Source organism: Lissotriton vulgaris, chromosome 5 (assembly GCF_964263255.1).
Source record: "Lissotriton vulgaris chromosome 5, aLisVul1.2, whole genome shotgun sequence".
NCBI classification, from domain to species: Eukaryota; Metazoa; Chordata; class Amphibia; order Caudata; family Salamandridae; genus Lissotriton; species Lissotriton vulgaris.
The window spans coordinates 950,370,511-950,388,033 of record NC_141693.1 but is presented as its reverse complement, the minus strand read 5'-3'; positions in this window follow the sequence as shown (position 1 = coordinate 950,388,033).

The following is a 17,523-nucleotide window of genomic DNA, read 5'->3' as shown; positions in this document are numbered from 1 at the left end:
TTCCTTAACCCTTTTCATGATCATGTGCCATGTCGTTTTTTTGCCCACTGGGATTCGCTTGCCGGCTTCTCCACTGTTTCTACTCAGTGGGAGGCAGCCACCCTGGAGCTGAGGAGAAGCCTCAGAGCAGCAGCGCACAGTCTCATCTAAGTCAGTGTAGGAAGCGGCAGCACACGTCGAGTACGCTCGGCTGTGTTGGAGACTGCTATCACCACCAAAGAGGCAGAGGTGCTGAGGGCCGACGTTCGCACTATGATACCTTCAACCCTCCAACAAGCACAGGTGAGCCCACTGGATTAAGCTCAATAAAGCACTGTGCTTCAAGCAAAGGAAGGTAAAGAGTTATGGGGGCTTCCCAGGGACCCCAAAAATCAGGTCCAAAGGGGAATAAGCAGGTTTCCAGAAAGGAGAAGACTGTTGTTGGAGGATGTAGGAAGAGCCCCCCCCCCTTTTCAAGCTGGCGATCAAGGAGTAGGCTTAGATAATAGCTGTTGTGCCTTCCAGAGGTGCAAGGTCAAAAGTAGGAGTATAAAGGCTGAGAAAGCCAAATGTAATCGTTTAGATCGTAAAGTAAAGATTACTCCCTCACTTAGGTCATACTTTAAGGTGCAACCCACTGTGCTTGATGTTGTAAAACAGGGAGAAGTGCTTAGAAGGGGGTCAGCAGTTCTGCTTAGCCCACGGTCCAATCCGGAGAAAATTGAGGCTTCAGGGGGCTCCCCATTACCATCTATCATTACTACAAAAGTGCAAGAGGCAGTTGGGATGGTGCAGTCGGGTCCCTGAAAGAAAAAGCCAGAGGGTCACTGCTCCCCATGCTGTGGGCGTGAGCTACCCAGCGGTTAGTAAAAACGCTCCAAGGACTCAATAGGGGACTCTCTGGAAGCAGTATTTTGCACTGTCTCGGACCACATTAAAAAGGGGTTTTCTGTGTCTGAGGCCAACTCAGGAGAGATCAGAAATTTCTGTGAGTCCTTGGAGAGGAAGATCAACCTCCTTAATACAAGAACTGACACGTTGGAAAGCTCTTTAGGTGAACTAAAAGAAGAACTTAGCTCAGCAAAAGCAGATGTACTAGTCCTCAAGAGGGAGGATGAGGCGTTTTGAGAGAAACTTGGGGAAGGCGGGGTAAAACCTCAAATTGTACATTGTCTCACTATTGAAGGAGATATTGCAGGTAGACGAAACTGAACAATACCTGAAGAAGGACATTCAAAGGGCGCATAGAGACCCATTTAGAAGAAACCCCAACAGAACTTAACCCAGAAATATTCTCCTTCATTTCCACACCTACTCCCTGAAGGAAAAAATCCTAAATATGGCCCTGAAGATAAAATCATTGAGGGCGAGGGATTTTTCATTAGAAATACGCTGAGATTTGGCCCGAGCCACCCTCAATAGCTGGATAGAAAGCTAGATGACTTTAAAAAGCTAGGGACAGTGGCCGAGCTTAAATTCCCAGTGACCATGAAAGTTATGCATTAGAACAAAATGCATAATGTAAGGTCATCACAAGAGGCGGCCGAGCTACTAGAAAGCATCAAGAAAGGCGATGCCTAGTTAGCAATGCTAACCCTGGGTGCCATGGCACTCAACTGTGTGAGGAAGGTATGAGGGTACTAGCAGCAGGGTACATTAACACTAATTTAGGCTTTATAGAATCAAAACGGAATCATTTAGATAGCTTCACAGGAAAATACCTAGAAACGAATAAGTAAATAAATCTATAACCGACAAGTGTAGGCTTCTAGCTTTTCCTTATATGTCTTCTTTTTCTTAAAAGGGACAGGGCGAGTTTCCCCTGTGTGTAGCAGACCGGACTTTCATCAGTCCAGGGTAATAATGGGGGGGTTTCCAGGGTGGGGTTCAGAGGGGGGGCAGGATACACTTAGTGGGGAGTATGTGGGAAAAATATAAAAAAAATCCTTATTCACCTTAGTTTGTTTGTTCTCTCTTGTTCTAGCTGCTCTAGCTATGCTAGTTCCAAGTGTCTCGATCTGGTGGTGGCAATCTCTGCTATTCATATGTTCCATGTACTTTGAGGTTAAACCCCATGAGAATGGTTCAGTCCCTGTCATGGAATGTGAATGGCCTAGGTGTTAAATTTAGAAGGGCAAACATTTTACAATACATCAGGGACTCCCCGGCGCATGTCATTATTCTTCAGAAAACTTCCCTCTCGAAAGATGAGATATTTCAGAAATGAAAATGGGTGTAATATATGATTTGCTCTAACCAGAGTGCTAACACCAGGGAGGTAGTTGTATAAATTAAAAAAACAAGCCAAAGCGTATGTGTTGTACTTCTTTGTTGATCCGGGTGGTAGGTGGGTCATCCTGAAGATAATTGGCTCGGGCTCTTTTTTTACTCTCGTGGGCTACTATGGCCCAAACCAGGATGACCCTACCCCTCCTTAAAACTATCTGAGCAAACTTGTTGGACTTCCTGGACCCAGTAATTATGGCTGGGGACTTCAAAGTCGTTCTGGACGCCAAATTGGAAAAGTCTACAAATAGCAGAGCCATAGCACCATCCAAATCACGGGTACATCTCTACCGGATTTAATTTGGCCCTCATGTTTGGGGGCTCCCCCCACTCCTAAGAACGAACTTAAAAGCTTGGGAGTATGGCTTGAGCAAGACCTTTCTTTTAGGACACAAGCTAAAAAGACAGCTGGTATTTGCGTGGGCCTGCTCCGGTCAGCCCGTAAGATCCTCCCTTTATTACCAGCTCAGTCTAGGAAGTTGCTTATTCAAGGGCTAATTCTGTCTAGATTAGACTATAGCAATGCCCTGTTTTTGGCCGCCCCAGAATCGACCATCAACACCCTCCAACGCGTTCAGAACTCGGCGGCTAGGCTGCTTACTGGCACATCTCGTAGTGTATCGGCCAGACCTGCACTTAAAGCCCTCCACTGGCTGCCAATACGGGAAAGGATTAAATTCAAATCCCTGTGCATTGCCCATAAAACTCTTCAGAACAAGGGGCCCCCTGTTCTAGGGAGCTTGGTCCGCCCGTATAAGGCTATCAGGGCCTTGCGTTCGGACCATGGAAATTTGACCATAGTTCAAAGAGTCAAGAAGGTTCGGACTGGAGGGCATCGATTCTCGGTCAATATGGCGACCCTGTGGAATGCCCTCCCGGTTAGGCTGCGAACCGAACCAAGTTAGTTGAAATTCCGAAATCTCCATAAAATGTTTCTCTTTCCTCAGGATATGTAAAACCTAGGCCCTTTCTCAGTTATCCTCTGTTCTATAGCGCTGGGATGCTCCCGGGCAGCCATGCGCTTTATAAATCAAATTTCATTTCATTTCATTTCATTTCATATCTCCAGTCAATGATGACACAGACAGGACTTTGCAGTTTATGGAGGGACAGATCTGGCCATCAGTTAGGAGTCTTCTACTATATTAGAAAGCATGGCAACAAATCAAGGATTGACTATATCCAGGCTAGTCAAAGTTTGAAGGGGACAGTCAAAGATATTGGTTATTTGACACCAAATTTATTTGACCATTCAGGAGTATGGCTAGATTTGGATTTGGAAAGTAGGCAGAACACTAGAGCCTGGTCTTTTGATTAAATAATGCTTCTAGATATTGAGGAGATGAAGCTTCTGTCCAATGAGATGGAGTGCTTTTTGGGCTATATTATAGGATCAGCTTCGCCCTCCATAGTTTGGGATTCAGTGAAGGCTTTCTAAAGGGTATCATTAACAGTAGGCTGTGTTTCAGGAATAAACAATACAGAGAAGAGGTTGCCCAAAAGGAAGCAGAGATGACGATTGTAGGGGTCGGTCTGAATACTGTGGTCGAACCTGAGAAACAGCAGGAAAACATGGCCAGTTTAAAAAAACTATAAGAGCAGCTAGATATCATCCTTCAGACCAGGGTTTTGAACAGATGGGAGGCGAGTAAGCTTGACCATTTTAAGTATGGTGAGGGGGTGGGCAGGCTACTGGCTTGGAAGGTAAATTTAGACAGGACACGCAATCTGATTAAAGAAACTGATGATGTGGATGGCGACAAGACGAAGAGATAAGGGGTGCCTTTTTTAAAAAAAATTCAGAACTTATATCATGAAGACAAGGTAGTTGATAAATCCAAGCTTGTGGAATGGCTGAGTGGGAGCACGCGCAATCCTTTTTTATTTAATCCAACAGGAAGTTTTAGAGCAAGATATTTCACAGGAAGATGTCAAGAGGGCCATTCTAGCCTGTAAAGGGGGAAAAGCAGCAGGCCCGGATGGTCTGCCAATTAAACTCTACAAATCACTGGGGGAAGTGTTGGTTCCAATTTTGACCCAGCTTTTTAATGAGATTCTATGCGATGGAGTAAAACTGCCAGGTTTGTGGGGTGAGGCAGCTATTACCCTGATACTGAAAGCAGGGTAGAATCCAGCGTGGTGTGAGTCATATCTATCTATCTCTTTGCTAAACCTACACTATATCATTTTTGCCAGGATCCTGGCAGATAGACTAGGATCAGTAGCAAGAGATATGCTACACTTTGACCAAAAAGGCTTTGTGAAGGGCAGGAGTCTATACAATCTCACATATGATTTTATAGGAGCTATAGATCTGGCCACTATGTATTTGCTTCCCCTTTGCAGCTATGATTTTAGATGCCACCAAGGCCTTTGAAAGGGTTAACTGGGGATATCTGTCGGCAGTTTTGGAGAAATTCAACCTTGGCGAAAAGTTCTGCAGAAACATCCTACTGATCTAACAAGACCCGTCTGCAAGACTGTTAGTCAATGCCAATTTAACTTGCCCTTTTAAAATCACAAGGGGCAGTAGGCAGGGATGTCCCCTATCTCCCCTTCTCTTTAACTTGTATATCAAGCCATTTGCCCAGAGGTTAAGAGAGGAGTTGGGTATTTTACCATTTGAGCATGAGGAATGGGAGCGGAAGGTGGCTCTCTATGCTGGTGGTGTTCTATTTTCTCCTCCGACCTCTCTATGGCTTTCCCGTCAGTAATAAAGCACGCTTAAGATTTTGGTCAGATATCTGGGTATGAAATAAATGCTGAGAAGACCGAGGTTATGTCATGGAACTTTGGGGAGTGTCAACATTAGACCAAGAGAGACATGAGGTACCTAGGGGTCAGAATAGTACAAGATATTAACAAAATCTCAGAGACCAATCTGACCAATCCAACCCCCCCAGCTTTACCAGCTGCAGCAGTGTTTGAGTTATTATGGCATCTTCTATTTGTAACTCACAAAAGCTCACATAATGAGTGTTGTTGACTTGAGGGAAATGTGAAAAAATGGAAAGGTAAAAGAAAGGAAAAAAGTATATAAATTAAAAGGTGGGTGGCTGAAAGGATGGGTGGGTGGGCACAGGGATTGATGGGCAAAAGGATGGTTGGTAGAAAGGGTGGATTGTGAATGGAATAATAATGGATTGGAAATTTGGGTGAAAGACTGGATGAGAGAAAGTAAAGCGTAATCATGCTGGCTAAGGGTGAATTAGAATGAAAGTTCTAAATGAATGTTTGGATTCTTTGGATGATTGAGCAAGCCAGGTCTTCTCATGGCCAAGATGCTGATCACCTATTTTGCTTACTTTGTTTATGTAGGGTTATCAAAGCTATGGTTTGAACTGGGGGCTATTTATATTTTTTGTTTTGCTCCCTTGACTCACTGTATTTGATTATTGAGCCAGATGCATCCCACCCATAATTCATCACCCCCCTCCTCGTCCATAGCATTTTGCCACCTATGACTGAAGTGTAGTATGGTTCAATTCATAACTCCAGTGTTGGCTGTGCAATGGGAGTCTGCTTCAGAAAATGTGGCATTTACAAATATTTAAATGCATTGCAAACCAAACATACAAGGTGTGTTGTTTCCCTTCGCCTGCCTAGGCACCTCTTAGAGCTTCACTCCTTCAATCTTACTTTCCAGTATATCAAAAAAATTGAAAATCCACCCTTGGCATGAGCCACATTTGATTTTATAACTATGTGAAGTGAAGTGATTCCTGAATATAACTCATGGTTTCCCATAACAGATTTATTTTACACCTTTTCAGGTTCCCTTTTGACTTCCGTCAACTAGTGCACTGACTGGTAAAGCCAAATATGATGAATCGATGATCAGTTTAATGACCCCTCTATTCTATATAAAAAAACTCTAACCAACCCGCTAAATCCCTGTACCCTATCCTGCAGTAGAGTAAGTCAAGTTTCTTTTCCTTGCTTACAGCCCAGCGAATTGTTGGAAATATTATGTGGTGGTGGACGAGGCCACTGAGTAAAGTGAAAGTAAGTGCATGATTTGAAGTAAAGTTTAGCGTATGGGATACACTGTGATCAACATGCCAAATGCAATCTATATAGCCTGTTCAGTTCCCTGCAGTGTAGTCCATCATTTTCCCCAATGTGAAGTTATGGCACAGACAATCATTTCCGCATTTCATACGTGAGGTGTGTGAAGTAGTATCTTATTTATTTTTAAACCCCCTCTTTGGAGTCAGGGCAGAAAGAGAAATGCATTTGGAGATGAGCAGGGCCATTTGAATTGAAAATATTTATTGTCAAGTAAAGCTTCCCCAGCTGCAGACAATAGCAAAATAACCAATGCGTTAGCTAGCAATGAGCATGGCTCCATTATTTTAGCGCAACACACAACTTGTACTCAAGAGTGCATAATGTCATACTCATTTATAAGAGGTACTTTATTGTTCCACTCAAAGTGTCTTATTATAGTTACTTGAAAAGCCTTCAAAAGAAAAAAATCAAATCACTTTTTTTAATCCGGTGATATTTTGCCCTAAAACATTTCTGCCACGGTCAAGTTTTTATGCAAGGCAATTGTGGGTAAAAAATATTTGGCCTTGTGACTCTCCAAATCATAATCACATCAAATTCAAAATGGCCATAGGGGACCAGCAATGTACTGCCACTGTGTTACCCAGTAATTTAAAACAATGATTTGCACAGAGCATTGTTTACAATCTGTCTTTTTACTTTTCGTTTTTCTCAATATAGCTTCTCCTGCTGGTCTACCCGTCGGACCCAAGAGGTAGGAGATAGTGGCCTATCTCCGGTGGCAGAGGCTGGAGTGTATCCAGCAAGATGTTAACCTTCACTCATCTTAAATCCAGGTTGTTCAACTTGAAAGATGAGAGGCTACTTCTCTTCCACCCCTAAAAAGCTATACTAGCCCAACTGGATGTACAACTCAGTTTGGCAAAAATAGATTCCCAGGGAAAGGGGAAAAATGGGACAAAATAATAAACGAAAAAGAAACACTCCTCTGGTTACTGCTCATGTTGATTAGATGTCACTCCTTTCTAGCTTAAAAGCTTTCAGAAAGTCTTACTTCTGGGAGCTGACAAGTACATCTAAAACATAAGTGAATATGTTAACACACTTCTCTTATAAAAACCATGTCTTGTCTTTTTCTCTATATGTTTATAACATTAGTCAAGAAGATACCTTTGTATAAACCCTGATTCTGATTCACCATAAGGAGTTTTTATGACAAAATGCCATTAACCTTATCTTTAAATTAGTGGAAAGAAAATGTCAACAATCACTGACCTGACTGTTATTCCAGTACACTATATAGTAAGACCTTCGCACTAATTTACTAAATATTAACTTCCAAAAACATACGAATAGTATTCACGATGTTCACTGAGTCTTAATATGCTCTCAATAAAGTTATTTCTCTCCTCTTGTGTTTTCTTTTTATGCTCAGATTTGTGATAGTGGCGACAGAAGAGTCCCAGATTAGGCTCAGGGATTCAAAGGTAAGTCATCGGAAGTTTCATTAAGCACAAATATCTGTTCTTTCAGCTTTGTAGCTCCTTTGTTATTACCAAAGTCTTGATTCTGTAAACAATGTTCGTAAAATCAAAGAATACACACTCGCAAAAACAAACAGAGTTGGTAAATACATTTTTTCCTTCATGCGCTCTTCTCTCTCCGTGAGCTTTTTCAAAGATCTTACTTGATTTATGATTTCTATTTCTATTGTTGCCGATCGCACAGGTTTCCCCTTGGGACCGGAAAGGAAGCTTCGCTGCATTGGTGTCACCATGGAAACCCTGCCGAAGCGGGATCACCGACAAAACACTTCTTGCGCTGGGAAGGTGCCTTAAAGACTGCAGAGGAACACATGGGACTGGAGCTGCTCTGGAAATCAGGTGAGGAATAAGCATGGGCGAATTTTGCGGATCTCGCGTTCGCGAATTTTGCGGATTTGCGGATTCGCAATCCGCAAAATCCGCGAATTCCCGCGAATTTGCGGATTTTTTTTTTTTGTGTTCGCCCGTGTTTCTGCCAGTTCGCGAGGGTTTTTACAATTTCGCAATTTGCGAACTTACCTGTCGGGTCGCAAGTGTACATTATTTTCGGCAAAGCAAAGCACACCTTCCCTGCCTCAAGTGACCTGAATTAATTTGGGGCTGATTAATGTGTCACAGAATATTTTTTTAGCTGGCACCTGCTTCCTTAGTGCGCCCTGATTAGTGATCTTTTGCACTTGCTAAGTGCTTTCATTGTTGCAAAATTAGTTACAACACCTGCCCTGCCCCAACTGACAATAATGAATTAGGGGCTAATTAATGTGTCACTGAAAGAATTTAAAGTTCCAGCCTGGCACCTGCTTGTCTGCTCCTTTAGCTGTAAATCAGGACCTTTGTGGCATACAGTTAAGGTCAGAGCAGGGTCACACAATAGTTGCAAGCAGGCAACCGAATTCTGGAGGGCCCCCTCAGGAAGCACTACAAAGAATCGTTACAAATCATGAGGTTGACCTTTTGCACCTGCTCATTGCTTTTGCTTTTGCTGAAATCGTTTTTCGGTTTTTTTCGCGCTATTCGCGGGGCGCGGCGTCGTGCGAAACCGACCGCGGTAGCCGCCAATTCGTGCGAATGAGCATTTTATTTTTTTGCGGCTTGTTGTTTCGCGAGTTTTTTTGCAGTATTCGCGAGCCGCTTGCAGCGCAACACGCGAATTTACCCCAAGGTCGAGTACGGGCGCGGCCATTTTGTTTGCGTGACGTATTTCCGTTTCCGCCCGCTATGTATAATCTCGCGCAGTAAGCGCATTGCGAGTAGAGGTTTGCACGAGATCGCGCGGGAAATCTAGAGGTTCGCACAAGATCGCGAGGAAAATCTCGCGCGAACTTACTTTCGCGCTCGTGAACGGGCGCCGGCCATCTTGTTTTTCATTCATTTCCTGTGTCTGGGCATGGTGTTTAATCCTCTTGGTATCTTTGCCATCCTTTGCTTGTTTTCAGTTTTTTTTTTACGATTTTGCTTCTTATCTATCCCTCTCTTTTCCTAGCTGTATATTTTTGTCTTTTCTGCTATTTTTCTTTACTTTTAAACTACTTTTTTAAACTCTTTTCTTTTCTTCTTCCCTATCCTATTCTTTCTTAATTTTCTACTTCTTCCTACCTTACCTGCCCAGACCATGGTCAAGCCAGGCGCCGTGAAGCTGCCCAGGCACTTGAGGGCCGCAGCGGCGGCGGGGAGTAGTGCTGGACCCAGTGGCAGGACAGCATGCGGGAGATTGAGGGGGGAGCAGGTGACGCGACGGGAGATATTCAGCCCGTAAGAAGTGGGCGCGCTGGTCTACTTCGTCCAGCGCCGCCTGCCCAGGACCATCGCGGGAGGCGGCAGGATCGCGGCCGGCGGCTACAACATGCGGGAGCGCCGGAAGCGGTGGGAGAAGGTGTGCTGGGCCATATCCCACCTCTACGGGGTCCAGCGCACCTACAGCCAGGTCACCCATCGCTGGACGGACCTCCTGGACCGCGAGCGCGACCTGCTGGACCAGCTCGGCTTGGAGATCCCCGGGCTTGGTGAGTAGTAGTAGCCATTTAATCACTCACTACTATGAGGTTTTCTCCTGCTCTGTGTTGTTGTATTGCAAATATTTGTTTTTTACATGGAGCAAGCCAATAATGCCGCTGATGACGATTACATTGTAGTTAAATTATATTTCAAAATCTTCTGTGCATTTCAGGTGCACTGCTCTCCTTCTCAGTGGCGTTGCTACTATGCTTATTTGTTTTCTATTTCGTGGTCTCATTGGCCTGAGTAACTATTATGTATGAGTGTACTTTACAGAACTGCGTAATGCTAGACACTAGGGGGCAGATTACATTTACAAGCCCCTTGCGCCACGTTTACGTTGCCTTGCGTGACGCAACAGCGGCGTAAACGTGCCGCATCCCTGCGAGTCATTTACAGCATGACGCATCTAGGGAGATGCGTCACGTTATAAAGCCATGGGCCTGCACCACAATGGGTGCGTTCCTAGTACGCAGGGTGGGCGGTCCAGCGGCTGTGCACCTCGCAAAATTGCCTGCGTGAAATGTACAAGATTTAACGCAGGCACTTCTGCGACGCTGCTACGTCAATTCAATTCCTTATGTCTGCTCGAAGCAGGCGAAAGGACTGACACAGCATGTTAAGTATTGGGTGGCCCTGAGCATTACTGGAGTTGCATTGCGTTGGCGACGTGACTCCAGCGATGCGCCGCTCTTACGTGACGAGATGCGTCACGCAAGTGCCTACCCTTGCGCCAGGGCGCGCCGCATTGTAAATGAGGCACATCTGCCGTGTCGCAAGGGTAGTTTTGCGTGACGCATTTGATCTGGCGCATCTCTGGAGATGCGCCAGAACGCGTAAGTAAGTATGCCCCTAAGGGGCAGAATTGCAATTACCGTCGCATCCCTGCAAAGTAGCAGGGATGCGCCATTAATTGTGCGGCCCGCTACCACCACCAAACATGGTGCGCCGTATTTGCAATGCGGCGCACCATGGGCCCAAAACGTCACCGAAGCTTTACTGCTGGAGTTGCGTCGCAACGATGGCGCAGCTCCATCAATGCTCTGGGGTACCCTATCTCCCCAATGCTGGGTCAAGCCGTACGTCTGCTTCAAGCAGGTGCAGGGTTTGTGTGACGCATCATTGTCCTAAAGGTGACTGATTGATATTTTGTAGATTTCCCTCAGCCACTATTAGGATGTGTTCCAGCGCAGGAATGCCCTCCCTTGCGCCGGAACGCACCCTGATGGCGCAGGGCTTTATAACGGGATGCATCTCCCAAATGCGTCACGTTGTTATAATATTATACGCCGCACCATGGCGCCCTTTTTTGTTTAGCTGCTGCGTCACAAAAGTCACGCAAGAACGGCGCAAAAGAGCCGCAAGGGCTTAAATCTGCCCCTTCCTTTGTAACCCTGACAATAAGAAAAATAGTGGCGGTGGATTGATAGTTTGACTATTTAAATGACTGGTAATGTAGCAGGCAACTGTTAGTGTTGTCACTGATCTGACTGAAATCACAATGGAGTTTGTCTGTCACTTTGCGTCTTGCCTGCGGACTGCGGACTGCCAGTCCTAGGTGAACGTTTCAGTACTTTGTTTAGTGAGTTACGTGACTTTCGAAGTCACAGGTCCGCAAATAAATGAAAAGTAACCATAATCAATATAATTTCTCGGAAATATTTTGTTATTGTTCTTTTGAAATGTTTGATTTGGTTGACATTGACAAGCAACAATCATCCATGTTTTCTGTTCTTTCTTTCATGTTGTACGTCAGCTCCCCCCAGGGGCGAGAGGAGGACACAGGAGCAGCAGGCGGCGGATGCTGTTCAACAGGGCCAGGATCGGGCAGGCGAGGGCTCCTCTGCTGGCCCCAGTAAGTTTTCATTTTAGACTAGTACCTATTTTTCCTAGCGTTCCTCATTTGACTTTTTTCAAAATTGTCTTTGCTCTTCTTGTAGACTGTATCTAAATTCTTATCCTGCCTCTACTATGACTCCCTGTGGTATTACTAGATTATTCTTATTAGTCTGTCTGTGTAGCTAACTAAGATTGCACGGTTGGCGAAACTCCCATGATTCTAGTCAGCAATAGCTCTATCAACTTAGTGCAGTCCTCTGGGATTGTCCATAATGTCTTTTGAAGTGTTCTATCTGGACTCATGCTTGCAAAAATTGCAAAACCTTTCGCTCAGTCACTCTAGTCTGGACCAAAAAACACAGATTGTATTTAAGTTTAAAAGCTTTATTAAAAGTAAACACATTTATTAAAATGAAGTCATAATAAAACTAAACGTTTAACTGATAATGGAAAAGTGGTTAGTGCTGACGATTAATTGAAGACATTTCTTGTGGTCGAGCCGAGCTCTCACCTGGTTTCAACTTGATCTTGTTGTTAGAAGTCCATCTTCTGTCTGTGTGGAGAAAAATGGTGCGTGTTAAAAAAACAGCCTTCATCAGTTGTGCCAAAAAGTGCAGCAAGACAACCTTCCCTGGAAAAAGGGACATTTTTTTTAACTTTAACGTAGACAGTCACAAATTACATTGTTTTCACATGTCTTCATTCCTAGACCAAATACTAGTGACTAGTGAGTGCTTTATTCTAACATTGTTAAATGTACTTTGTAGGTGGAACATCTGGTGGCGGGGCCAGTGTGGAGGTGGTGGTGCTCGACACGGAGGCGGAGGCCGATTCTTCAGGGGAGGAGGCGGCGGCGGCGGCTGTGAGAGTTGAGACGGTGGTGGTGGCGGCCAGAGGTAAGCTCTTATATATTCCTTACTTATTGAGATTGAAGACTAGCTGGGAAGGCAAGAATATGAGATGCATGGCTGGGTGAATGATGAAGCAATGATGGGTGGAAGGACAACAGCCTGGGTGGGTGACACAGAAACTGTATGTGTCCATATACCTGGATCATGCTACTATCTGACTCTTAGATAGCATATGTGTATCTAGAGCAGGGGTACTCCTAGTACGGCCCGCGGGCCGGTGGTGGCCCGGCAAGCCTTCCTTGGCGGTGCGCAGACCTTGCAGACAATCACTGCTCCCCCGGCCCCCACAGAGCAGAGGGTTTTTGTATTTCACCTGTTAGCGCCCCTGCATCTCCACTCTGACAATCACTGCTCCCCCGGCCCCCACAGAGCAGAGTGGAGATGCAAGGCCACAAAGAGGTGAAATAGAACAAAGCCTCTGCTCGGTGGGGCCGGGCAAGCAGTGATTGTCAGGGTGGAGAAGCAGGGGCGCTAAAACAAACAAAGCCTCAATAATATGTTAATGGTCTTTTAAAGACCTGTTAAGTACTTTGGTGTTGTTGTCTGTGTGTGCGCGTTGAGGAAGCGGTCTCAACCCGGGCTGAAGGCTGACACAGATAGACACACACACAGTGAGATGACAGAGGGGGAGGGAGAGGGAGGGCAGGAGGGAGAGAGAGATGGAGGGAGGGCAGGAGGGAGAGCAGGAGGGAGAGAGATGTATGTAAATGCTGGGTCTGGTGGCTCAGTGGATGAGGGCATCTGCTGCAGGGACCTGTGTGCAACCTCATGGTCACAAGTTATCGTTTTGCTTTAGCCCCGCCCCCTCTGACTCCGCCCCCACCAGTGCGGCCCTCGGCCCCAAACTACACTGTAAATGTAGCCCCTGAGAGAAAGTTTGTGAGTACCCATGATCTAGAGAGAGTAGACGGTCAGTGGATGAACTAAGTGTAACTTTGAAGAGCATGTAACACTGCACCCGCACGTCCGTTCCAGTGTAGGAAAGGCAAGGAAAAGAACTTTTAATTTTGTCCAAATACTACCATAAATAGTAGCAGTAGTTTGTATTGCAAGCACTGCATAGATCCGGTTATTATGGTGGCCACTCCCTACCTCTCCTAATAAGTTTAGTAGTACTCAGTCATTCATGTGTGGATGTATCACTGGTCACTCAATAAAAAGCAAAGCACCCAAAGTCATCCCATATATAAGCAAAAACATCCCATGTGAAGTGATAGATAATCATATTATTTATCTTCTTCAATTTTCCATTTCTAGTACTCATTTCCACTGTAGGGTGAAAGTTAAATTAATTAAGCAGTAGCCCTTGAGTTGTAACAGAGTATTCTCAGTGCCACCCGTAATAGAAAAGTAAGAGCTTCACCACCTGCATGTACTGGACGGGTACAGTAACGCAACGGCAACGCAAGTCTAGGTCACTCCTCATGGCGTGCGTCTCTTTTTCTCGGGTGCAAGTTTACTGCGCTGGCATTATGCCGGCTTGCAGAAAATAACGTACCAATTTTCCAAAACAAGAGATAAGAAGAAGAATAAGACTGGTGTACTTTCATAGTCGACTCCAATGGAAGTCCACAGTGCTCGTAGAATTTGTTCCTTAAACTCCCACTAATGTTAGAGCAAGGATGAAGAAGTGTGAGGTTAGATAGATACTGGCCTCAATAGTTATGTAATGCGCTTGCAAGTTGCTAGTTGTACTGCAACACAAATTTCTGCTGAATGATTGAGTTAATCTTAAAGAGCATTGGTTACAGACTATGTCTTTCTTTCTTCATATAGGTTCTCCTTCCAAACGAACAAGGAGGAAGGAGCTGGCTAGAGCGGCCCGGCAACGGAGGATCGAGGCCACTGTTGCGGAATATCGGCGGCTGGTGGCCCTGGAGGACGTGGAAAGTGTGCAGTCGACAACTACAACAACGTCGTCTGCATCGGCCTCCGTGGCCCCACGGGCTGCCACCCAGCACAGTGGTCCACCCAGACTGAGCCGGGCTGCCAAAGGCAAACGCCACCGCCGAGCAGCAAGGCCAACAGCTGCCTCTCACAGGCATTGCACCTGCAAGGCAGTGAAGGCACGCCTGCGCCGCACTACCCTGATGGTGTCCCGCCTTCAGCAGGAGCTCGCCTTGCTCCGCGAGGAGCATGATGCCCTGGCCCAAAAAGTTAACAGCATCCACCCATAGTGTCCCTTGCCCCTTTTTTAGAGACTTTTGGGGGGTGGGAATTGGGAGTTGGGTTTTTGGGGACTTTTGAAGGACAATCGTTGGGGTTAGGGAGGGTCTTGCGGGAGATTATTTTGTTAGGGATATAAATATACTTTTTCAAACTTTATCTGAGCATACCTGTTTTTTACTGCTTGCCTGGTGGGTGGGGGTTTAACGTTGACTGTTTTCCTGAAAGTTTAGTTCCATTTTCTTCCTTTAAGTGTAAATGCCCAAATGTTTTCAACACTAAGTGCCTCTCACAGACTAAGTGAAGTGAATCCAAGAGTCCTAGGACTTTAGTAGTACTACCTTCAGTCTCTCGTCTCTCGTACTAATACTCCATTATACCCCCAAACCACCAAACGCTTATCTTACCTGTAATTTGTGTTTGAAAGTAGGGCTAGACCCAGGGCTGGCTCCACGGGAAACACCGAATAACGTTGGCAATCTTGGTCGGATAAAATTTCCTCATAGCGGTGGTACTAGTGGTGTGACACAGTGGCAGTTGCATGCCTTTGAAAAAAAAGAAAATGAAATCTGGTTTGTCCTCCTGAGCAATTCAACGGTACAACTGAGAATATAGCAGGTGACACAAGTACAGTAGAGCAGTGCCACATTGTAGCCTAACAAATGGTAAAGTATAACTACTAATTCGGTTGAAGTTCTTTCACATTAGCAATGGTTCTTTGTCAAGCAGAGTAAGAATATATCATCGACAACTGTGGAAAGAAAGAATGCGACAGTACAGGGCCTGTGTGGAATTATTGATAACGATATTCAACATAAGGTCTCTGTAGCCAGATACCCGAGAGCCTTGCTGGTCACTATAAATCCAATCACAACAACACTCAATGGGGTTGGTCTGGAAGGTGTCAGGTTTACTCCCCGTGATCCAGTCGATGCAAATATGATTCCACCTCCAAATGTCACCAACACCCAGAAGTGTAAACACAGGGTGTTCGAGCCATTAGGCGGGGGAGAAAAATAACAAACTAAAATAAAAAATGTGGGATGGGTAAAGGTAGGGTCAGCAGGGAAAGGATACCTGTAACAGAAGACAAGACAGGCATCAGTGAAGTGCTGTCCTAACATACAAGGGTACTCTCATATAGTCTCACTAAATAACCAAGGAAGTAGACAAGTACCTGAGCACCAAGAAAACATGACCTTGGATAGGAAATACTATAGCCCTTCTGCCACAATCTGTGAGGAAGGCCTAAGAAACACATAAACATATAGTTAACGAACACACTCCTGTCGCACCAAACACACTCGCGTTATACTAAGACATCAAACCCACTACTCACAACATACCACAAACTTGGTAGAGGACTCAATGTACAAAGGGGGTTCCAAATAGTCAAAGCAAAGATGTATGGTCCAACAAAAAGGAAGAGGGAAACGGTAGTGTGTAGGAAGCAAGAACTACAACACTGCGCTCTCTAAGTAATGACCCAGTAGAGAATCTTTGGTGAAGGTCAAACAGAAAAACGTAGTTGCGACCACCACTGAATTCTGCCAACAACACACCCCACGGTGCACTACACAAAGAGAACTGGGGTAGCCTGTAGTTACCTCACTACATGCCCAGTTATGGAGGTCCTTTGAAATACACAGTTATACAACGGAGACGCGTAGTTGTCCTTACTACCGCGCTCCGTTTTAATAGTACAAAAACGATCCCCGATGTGAACGCTAATACGTGGTATAGACCGCCACTGTGCTCCGCCACACACAATTCAACCAAACAGGAATTCATCAAAGGTAGAATTCTGTTAGAAAACAGTCACAGAACCTCCCTTAACAATCCGTTCAGGCAGTAATCAGCTGACCGCACGGGCGGCCGAAGAGTTTAGAGCGGCTTTACCTGAAGACGCGTGAAGTCCGTCTACCGCCAAGGACAGAACACGGAAGCGCTCCCCACTGAGCCTCAGGGGGGGGGGGGAAGGTGATAGTCCACAGGAGACACGATAGAAAAGCATGCAGAGCGTCCGCTCTCATGCCGGTGCAGAACAGAAACCAGAATAACGCGCAACAGGAAGCGCGTCTGTTCCCCAGATAAACTTCCTGCAAGTCTCCCGCCTACTCGTGGGAAATGTAGTTTCATAGTACGGTAGGCGCTTAGGGGCTGCGTAACCTGACAGAAGGTATAGTAGATAGAAAAGGAGAAATTGCTTTTTTTCTAGGTGTCCCCTCACTCACCAGGGTTGCCCCTTGGTGACATGCTTCATCATTGGGGCCATCCCAGTCCTCTACGGCCTGGGGCGTGCTGCGACTTGCGAATTACGTAGGAGCACTTACAAATGACTATGTGTGGTGCAGATGTGATAGTGGAGTGGACTAAGTGATGTGTTAAGGGATCAATTTAGAAGCCTAGAGAGAGCCAAGAAATGCAGTCACAGTCAGAGAAAAAGGCAAGGGATACTGTATCTATGTGGTTGTAGTGGTCCTGTTGGAAGTGGTAAGTAAGTTGCCTGCAGAAAAAAAATCCTCCTATTAGCGGCACTCCTCCATTGCAGCCGACGCTTCGTCCATCGATGTTGGTCACCAGAAGACACCCTGTAAAAAAAAGCACAGCATAGACAAACAATTGAACATAAACAATTCTTTGGGTACAAACCTATCCATCAATCTTTGAAAGTGCATGCACTACTGCATGCATGTCAGTGAAAAGTAAGTAGTACATTCGACAACTGTGGAAGAAAGAATGCAACAGTAAAGGGCCTATGTGTAAATTATTGATAACGATATTCAACATAA